Source organism: Salmo salar, chromosome ssa05 (genome assembly GCF_905237065.1).
Source record: "Salmo salar chromosome ssa05, Ssal_v3.1, whole genome shotgun sequence".
Lineage (NCBI taxonomy): Eukaryota > Metazoa > Chordata > Actinopteri > Salmoniformes > Salmonidae > Salmo > Salmo salar.
In genome coordinates, this window is record NC_059446.1 from 61,355,575 (window position 1) to 61,365,475 (window position 9,901).

A 9,901-nucleotide genomic window follows, 5' to 3' on the forward strand; every position below is an offset into this window, starting at 1 on the left:
CTTATTTCTGAGTATTTCAAGTTGTATGCAGAGCAATACTGTACAATATTGGAACAGTATGGTTGCCTATCTTTGTTTAGTCCTGGGACCTGTTTCGCTGAGTGTATTATAAAGTAGCTAATACACTATTAGTAAACTAATCATAATATGAATCTCCTGTCATCCTTAAGACATTAAGATATCATTAAGATAGATCAGTAACTTTTCACACCCTGTTCATTTAGACTCTGTTATAAACTCCCTACAGAAATCATTCATGCTAACCTGGCAGGCCGAAACAAGGCTGGGGGTAGAAGGCTTTCAATCTAAATCTTCCATTTCGATTTTCATCCTCTCATGAGAATAAATAGTGTCACGTTCCTCCTTGCCTTCTAGTCATTACCAAGGAATACAAATGTTCTCTAGTATTATTAAAATCGCCAACATTAATAATTAGCTAATTATTGTAATTACACCAGAACTATTACCTTAAAATCCAAGGGGAAGTGAATTTATTAACAGGCTAATGTGGCAGTTTATCACAGAGAGAGGCGATGTTTGAGTGTTTTTCTCCTTTCTCTGTGTTGATTGCCCTGCCTTGATAACTTGTATTGATGCTTATTGAGTTTGGTAATGTACAAAAATGTAAGCAGTATCTCTTCAAAATATTCAACAGGACATGCTGCCGCGTGCTGTCCTTTAGAATGTCAATCAATCAAATCTATTTTGTAAATCATTAATGGCCTAGAAAAGCAGTAGCACATTGTTTAGAAAAAACTCTATAGAATGAAGCAACCTAGGTATGAACCAGGCTCAGAGGGAAGGCCCATCCTCTTCTGGCTGTAAGGAATGTTTTGTTTTATTATGATAAGGTCACGCCACAAATGAGAAGAACACTTTCCTCTTGATAAATAAATAAATGTCTAATATTAACATTGGTATTCAGATCATATTGAAAATCATTATGGAAGCCAATTACCTTTTATCAGTAGTAATATTGTAATGAAATGTACATTGTTCCCAATTAATCATAATCCTTTCAAGGCCGACAGGCAATGTTTGTTCTACAGTGCATCAACAACAGAGTAATTACCATTAACACTAATTACAGTCAAATCTTATAAATTATTCTCAGACTTGGGTTAATGGGACATTTGTTTGTTTTCTTATCAATTAGCTCATTAGCCAAGTCAGTTAGTACATATTTTGATGTCTGCTCAAACTTCAATTTGGAGGATAATGTCCCGGTTATGCTTGTGCCTTCAATGTACATTTTATTTAGCCATTTCCTTCCCAATTGGTAGTTACAGTCTTGTCCCATCGCTGCAACTCCCGTACGGACTCGGGAGAGGCGACGGCAGAGAGCCGTGCATCCTCCGAAACACAACCCCACACTTGACACAACGCTCGCTTAACTCAGAAGCCAACCGCACCAACGTGTCGGAGGAAACACCTTACACCTGGCGACTGTGTCAGAGTGCATTGCGCCCGGCCCACCACAGGAGTCGCTAAAGTGCCATGGGACAAGGACAACCCTCCTCTATTGAATATTATATTAATCCATTCATCCAATTTTGACCAAACTTTTTCTTACAATGAGCTCGACGTGGAATCCAAATAAATGTTCAAAAGCCACCCACGGACCTCCCCCCACACCAATCCCACCCCCAAAACAAGTATATTGTATCAGTTCTCTATATCTGACAACTAGTAGGGAGCTGAAGCTCAGAGTATTGTTTGTTCTACCTTGGTAATGTATTCTCAGTGAATTTGATGATGTTTTTCTCCCCCTGTTCAGAGAAATGATCCATAGGAGTTGTTAGGTTTATCCCATACTACATTCAGATGTTACCCGGTTCTGACCTGGTGCTGTTCCAGGTGATTTTCTTTTTAAGAACCTCCCCCCCCTCCCCCATTTAATGTTAAAGGAATAGTTCACCCAAATTACAAAATGACATTGGTTTCCTTAACCTGTAAGCAGTCTATGGACAAGGTATCTTAAAACGTATTGTGTAACTCACTGATGTTACTTATTGATGATTTGGATATGAAGTGCAACCATTTTAATATAGGTAGCATTGACATGCATTGAGAATACATTACTGAGAACAATTCACTGAGAATACATTACATAGGATGAAGAAACAATACTACTTGTCAAACATAGAGAACTGACACTGTACAGTCGTTGTTATGGTGGGATTGGCGTGGTTTGTGGGGGGGTCCATGGTTTGTGGGGGGTCCGTGGATGGCTTTTGACCATTTATTTGGATTCCTCATGTAGAACTCATTGTTTAAAAAAAGTTAGGTACTGTTAGTTCTAATATTTATTGAATATTATGAATCCTATTAATTAAAATGGCCAATTTGGATGCACTCAATTAACTTAATTTCTCAGAGATCAAATTATATTTCAACAAAATAATTGCAGAAACACTAATCTGATCTGTTTCTAATTACAGAAATGATTTCAGAACAATCTGAGATAGTGGGTGTCATGGCTTGCTGAAATTACATGGCACGACGCTAAACAAACATACTGTAACCTCTGTCTGATGCTCCAAATTATAGCATCTTACATCTACAAATCTTTACATTTCTCAAACCGTACATGTGACCTATTTAAACATTTATTTTTCCTCTTAATTATATAGGTTAATAATATACAAGTAAATGTTTGACAGCCAGGGGCAAAACCAGTTAATGACTGTCATAATAATATTGACTTATCGAAGGAACCCATTGGATGTTTATGTTCGAATTCAATTCCCATTTGTCTGATGACTATTCACAAGCTTGTTATTATTTTGTTATGCACTCGGTTCAACCTCATTTCAAATTGGTTGTGAAATGATCCAGTACAACGTTAAAAGGAGACTCCACAAGGAGGCATCATCATACAGGGGCTACCGAGTGACCCTGGTTAGATTCCAGGCTGTATCACAACGGCTGTGATTGGGAGTCCCATAAGGCGCCACACAATTGGCCCAGCGTCGTTAGGGTTTGGCCGGGGTTGGCCGTCATTGTAAAGAAGAATGTCTTCTTAACTGACTTGCCTAGTTAAATAATAAAATACACAATGGGGGCTTTCTGTTTTCAGACGTCAACAAAATACATTCAGATCAATAAAAGTAATCAAATAGTCTCTTCTTAATTTGTTCCAGAGAAAGCAGATCCTAAAAAGCCAACTTAAACCAAAAGTCTGTCTGTTAGTAGGTGGCTATAGCCAACCCATTTAGGCAGGGATTCAATCCAATTGGGGGTTATAGAAGGCAATTTCCGATTGAGCCGACATATGCAGTGTTACCGTGAATGGGTTCCCTGTGAACGCGGGAAAATTGTTTTTAAAAGCCACAATGCCTATAACCCACTTTCAATGGTCCTTTGTAGCTCAGTTAGTAGAGCAGGGCTCTTGGAACACCAGGGTAGTGAGTTCGATTCCCAGGCTCACCCACATGTAAAATGTATGCATGCATGAATAAGTTGCTTTGGGTGAAAGCATCTGCTAAATTGCATGTCTATACTGTATATATTATAATGGTCTATAAAGATTATGCAAAAGTCATGATTCATTAAATGGAAAGCAATAGGGCTGACAATGATTTCCATTGCAGGTATGGCCAGTCACCTATCTTGTCAATAGAAGTTTGCGCCCTCCCTTGAGTAACACCTACATGAGGATGCCATATTAACAGGTCTACCATATGTGTGTCAGATGCTGTAACCTCCACAGTTTCCCCTGAGTGTCATACTGCAAGTGAAACCATAGCATGGTTTATGCAGATTTATGCAAAAAGACAAAATGCATCTCACCAGTGCGACTCCGCAGGAAAATACTGTCACTTTGTCAAAGCTCCCTGGGGCTCTCGCACCTCCTCTGAGCTGTCAGATGACCCAATCTATGGACCGAGGTTAAACCCTCCATTGAATGACCTTTAACCCCCAAGGCTAAGGGTATCCTGACGCTAGTCAATCTTAGTCAAGCAAAAAGCCTCTCTTACTCTAAGAGAAAGAAAAACGCTCGATGGTGAATGGAGGGAAGAATAAGGGCTTGGTTCAATCCGTAGCGTGGAAGATCTGCCTTGTAACTCGATTGACATTTAAAGGCAATGTTACCATAGCCGTGGGAACTAGGAGTGCTGAAAAATCTCTATTTTAATTTCAAGTTTATGTTTATTTTTTAACAAAATGTGTGAACTAGGACTTTATTCCTCCTGTATGAGAAAAGAACTCCTCAGCTGAGTGGAGCAGAGTACTCCCAAACAAAATATCATTAGCACGCCCCCGCCCCCCGTGAATGTTATTGAGTTTTTGCGGAAACAGCATTTATGGTAAATGCAGCATATGTCGGCTGAAACGGAAATTACCTTTAGATGTCAACCACTTTACAATGCAGATCTTCCGCGATACGGATTAAATCGAACCCTAAGACTCTAATGTGCTGTTGCCAACACTTCTTCATTACCCCTAGAGAGATTGGTTACTCTGGTTGGAGTCTGTGCCAAATTGTCTGGAGGAGCCAACAGGAACTAAATGTCACAGGCAGCCCTGACTGCCGTTCGGTGGCCCCAACTTTACGGCGCAGTCTCGCCGTTTTGCATCTTGAGGATTTATACCGTGCGTAAAAGAAAATAACATTCTCAATGTGGACAGTTAGTCACAATTTCTGGGCAGCCAGTGCACTCCACTCCATCCAGACATTAGATTAGGTCTCTCTCTGAGTGGAATAATAACTAGAAAACTGTTGAATTACAGATTAGTCTGGCAAACTCCCCAGCTACTGCAAAATGTGTTGGCAGGCACAAGTACAGGTGTTTTATTGTCTGCATAAACTGCGGACTGGGATATGTACCGGGATGTAAAGAAGCTGTCTATGAATGAGCCTCAAGATTGTGTAAAGTTCTCTGAGCTCAGCAAAAAAAAGACAGTTATAGTTTTTGTCAAACAGCCCTATTTCACATCCCAATCAAGTCAAGGAAGTATTCGTTAACAAGCGCATATTTCAAGTGAGGTAACTTATTCAGAGTAATTACAAGTAAAGCTTCCCTCTACAAATGCGTACATTGATACAGAATGATGTATTTGTTATTATACAGAGGGATGTATTCAAATCAAATCCAACTGTATTGGTCTCAAACACGTGTTTAGCAGATGTTATTGCGGGTGTAGCAAAATGCTTGTTTAGAATGCAGAACACGTTGTGGTGAGGGTGAGGAGGTAATGGCGTGTCACTGCGGGTCTGTAGAATACAGCATCACATCAGCACAAACAGCACAGAACATCAGATGACACTCTCCACAGAATCTATGAGGTCTCTGACAATATACAAGCTTATGTAGAGCCCACACTTTAGGTAAATCAGACCATTTTCCATTTATTATCCATGTAAATCCATGCAGCATAATGTGCGACAACCTTATGAAAGCATTGACTCGTCATCGCCACTCTGACATACAAAGTAATTTCACTATATTATTTGAGTGTAATGGGTAACATTTAAACATTGGATAGCATGCTATTATTCTTGGTATTCTTGCATTAAATCCCCATTTTATAATGATAAATCACTAGGCTAATGTTCTTGCTACATGGGGCTTCTTTAATGTAGATCGTTTGTTTACATATGACATTTCACTGGCTATTCATTCTTCATAATTAGCCCTAGCTACATGTCGTCTCACAGATGACCCTGTGTGAAATGTGGCGACGCTCAAGACAGACTGCCATGGGTGTGTTCCATATTGCCAATGTTCTGCAGTCGCACACATATACACCAACAACACACACATACAGCCAGCGCACCCACCAGTAACCCCCCCATCCTCTCCTCCTCAACATGTTATAACATTTTCCTGTTATTAACAATTTGTTAACACTTTTTTTGACTTTCAAAACACACAATGCACCACCCTTTCAACACACCCACTCTTTTTCACACTCCCATACTCCAGTCGTCATGTTGGGATGCAACAACCCCCTTCTCGCGGAGACAGCATTCATTGTAAACGCAGCATATGTCGGCTGAAACTGAAATTACCTTTAAATGTCAACTGCGTTACAATGCAGATATATTATATTTTTATAGCATTATTTTTGACAAATGAGTCATTCGTGTAATCATTTCCCGTGACAAACTGCTCTGAACTGTGAAATGTTTTGAAAATGGGTGGTAGGTTTTACGTAGTGTGTAGGACCATTGAAAATGTATGGGGTCAACACCAGTAACTGGTAGCTTTAGTAGGCCTATGTTAAAGAGTTTTTTTCATTGTGGTATGATGGGAATTGAAGTCTATTCGCTCCCTTCTCTGAGAAAGGCTATACTTTATTGCATGTGTTCAATTAGAATCTTAGGCAGAATGAACACATCATTCCTCTAAAACTCAGAGTATAAAAAACAGTAGATGTTCCATTAGAGCCATGTCTCATAAACAACAGTTCCATGTTGTAATATATTGAAGGTAACAGTTTAGGAATATTACAGGAGAGAGAGATAGTAACTTTCATTACAAATGGAAAGCGAATCTAAACCCTCCAATCACATCAAAGCACAGACAGGTGACGCCTATGACATCATGGCTGTCAGGCAGAATAGTTAGTCACCCATTGGTTGACCATCCGAGGAAGAGCCGTAGGGGTGAGAGGTCGCGGTAGGGGTGAAGCCAGGTCCCCTGTTTGTCTGGGACAAGGTGTCATCAGAAACAGATGGAGCACAATTACACCCTCGGGTGACAGAGTGCATGTGGCTACACTAAATGGCAGTAAATAGCTTGGATGTGTTGTAATAACAAGATAGGAGCTAGGAGCGAATATCAACACAAAACAAATACAGTGTGAGAACCATGAGCAGACCAGATGGAAGCTCTGGCCCTCAACCAATAAGGAGAAAGGAAATGTTGTTATTGCTTTGTTTCCACAAATTAGTAAATGTGGGGAAAATGCCAACAAATCAAAGCAATACAATTGACATACAGTATAAGCAATTTATAATATTTCTAAATGATTGTACACTACAGCTCAAAGAAAATATGGGTTGTCCTAGGCAAGCTCTAAACTTCACAGCAAAATGACATGCTGAAATGAAAATTTCCACACTCTTGTGGAGTAAAGGAATTTAGATTACAAGAAAATGTAATCCATTCTTATCATTTAAAAACAATATGAAATCGGCTGAAATGTTCATATTCATAAAACTTCCTTCTCCTGCTTAAATGTTAGAAATACATTTACTTTCAGTACCATGGTGGGGTATGGGAGGGGAGGGGACAAAACCTAAATGATACATGAACTCCCCCCTCATCCTTCATGTCTGTGCTGTCTGTTCCATAAACCAAGGGGAGAGCTGTTTCCCATTACTCCACTCATGATGCCTCAGAATGGGAACTCTGCATGGTGCCGTTATAAGGTCCATTTATGATAGGTGGTGGTGGGCTTAAAAAGCTATGCCAGTTCCCATGCAGTGCTATTACACGCCGACCTTGGCTGCCTGCGGATTCTCGACCCCACCCTGGGAACCCACAGCACAGGGTGATTAGACTGGACCACATCTCTGGAGACTGACCGCAGACAGAGCTAAGCATTAATTTGTCAAGGGAACGGAGAAGCACATTTTGTGTGTGTGTGTGTGTGTGTGTGTGTGTGTGTGTGTGTGTGTGTGTGTGTGTGTGTGTGTGTGTGTGTGTGTGTGTGTGTGTGTGTGTGTGGTGTGCGCATGCCTGTATGTTCGAACTAACTACAGTATCTACAATCTTTCTACCCAAAAGTGTGACCCTGTCATAAGGCTGTGTTAAGGCACATGGACAAGAGGAGTTATAATTAAGCAATAAGGCCCAAGGAGGTGTGGTATATGGCCAATATACCACGGCTAAGGGCTGTTCTTAGGCACGACGCATCGCGGCCATATATCACAAACCCCCGAGGTGCCATATTGCTATTATAAACTGGTTACCAATGTAATTAGAGCAGTAAAAATAAATGTTTTGTCATACCCACGATATACGGTCTGATATACCACGGCTTTCAGCCAATCAGCATTCAGGGCTCGAACCACCCAGTTTATAATGATGAATGACAATGTCATATCCTGTCTCAGTGACTGATGGGAAAGGGAAGAGACAGTGTGATGAGAGTGGATGAAAGGAGGCCCCGGGAACAGGAACAAGCTGAATCATGTCAATGATGATAAGCATCATCATCATCATCGTCATCATCATCATCGTAACACCTTTAATTTGTTTTTCTCATTTACAGAAAGGACTTTGAAGCAACTGGTATAAAGTATTCATACGGTACCCCTTGACTTCTTCCACATTTAGTTCTGTTACAACCTGAATTAAAAATATATTGAATTTAGTTTTTTTTGTTACTGACCTAAACACAATACCCCATAATGTCAAAGTGGAATTAGTTTTTTTAAACATTTTTACAAATTAATAAAAATTGAAAAGCTGAAATTTGTTGAGTCAATAAGTATTCAACCCTTTTGTTATGGCAAGCCTAAATCAGTTCAGGAGTAAAAATGTGCTTAACAAGTCACATAATAAGTTGCATGGACTCACTGTGTGTGCAATAATAGTGTTTAACATGATTTCTGAATGACTACCTCATCTCTGTACCCCACACATATAATTATCTGTAAGGTTCCTCAGTCAAGCAGTGAATATCAAACACAGATTCAACCACAAAGACCTGTGAGGTTTTCCAATGCCTCGCAAAGACGAACACCTATTAATGGAATACTAGCATTTTGCTCCACCCGCAATAACATCTGCTAAAAATGTATATGTGACAATACATTTTGATTTGATAAAAAAACTTCCAAAAAAAACAGACAGTTCTTTTTTAGACTTGAGATGGTGTATCAACATACCCAGTCACTACAAACATACTTCCTAACTCAGTTGCCGGAGAGGACTAAACTGCTCAGGGATTTCCCCATGAGGCCAATGGTGACTTTAAAACAGTTACAGTTTAATGGCTGTGATAAGAAAAAACTGAGGATGGAAAAAAAAAAAAACACTATAGTTACTCCACAATACTAACCTAACTGTCAGAGGGAAAAGAAGAAAGAAGGAATACAAATATTCCAACACATGCATCATGTTTGCAACAAGCGCAAAAAAGTAATACTGCAGAAAATGTGGCAAAGAAATTCACTTTTTGTCTTGAATACAAAGTGTTATGTTTGGGGCAAATCCAATATAACTCATTACTGAGTACCACTCTCCATATTTTCAAGCATAGTGGTGGCTGCATCATGTTGTGGGTATGCGTTTAATCGTTAACGACTGGTGAGTTTTCAGGATAAGAAATGAATCGAATGGATCTAAACACAGGCAAAATCCTAGAGGAAAACCTGGTTCAGTCTGCTTTCCACCAGACACTGGGAGATGAATTCACCTTTCAGCAGGACAATAACCTAAAACATAAGGCCAAATCTACACGGGAGTTGCTTACCAAAAAGACAGTGAATGTTCCTGAGCGGCCGAGTTACAGTTTTGACTTAAATCTACTTGAAAATCTATGGCAAGACGTGAAAATGGTTGTCTAGCAATGATCGACAACCAATTTGACAGAGCTTGAAGAATTTTGAAAAGAATAATGGGCAAAGTCCAGGTGTGGAAAGTTCTAAGAGTCTTGCCCAGAAAGACTCACAGTTGTAATCGCTTCCAAATGCGCTTCTACAAAGTATTGACTCAGGGATGTGAATACTTACGTAAATGAGATATTTCTGTATTTCATTTTCAATATAAGTGCAATAATTTAAAAAAAACATGTTTTCACTTTGTCATTATGGGGTATTTTGTGTAGAGGGGTGAGAAAAATGTTTAATACATTTTGAATTCAGGCTGTAACAAAAAGTGGAATAAGTCAAAGAACATGAATACTTTCTGAAGGCACCGTACTATAGTGTACAACAACCCGA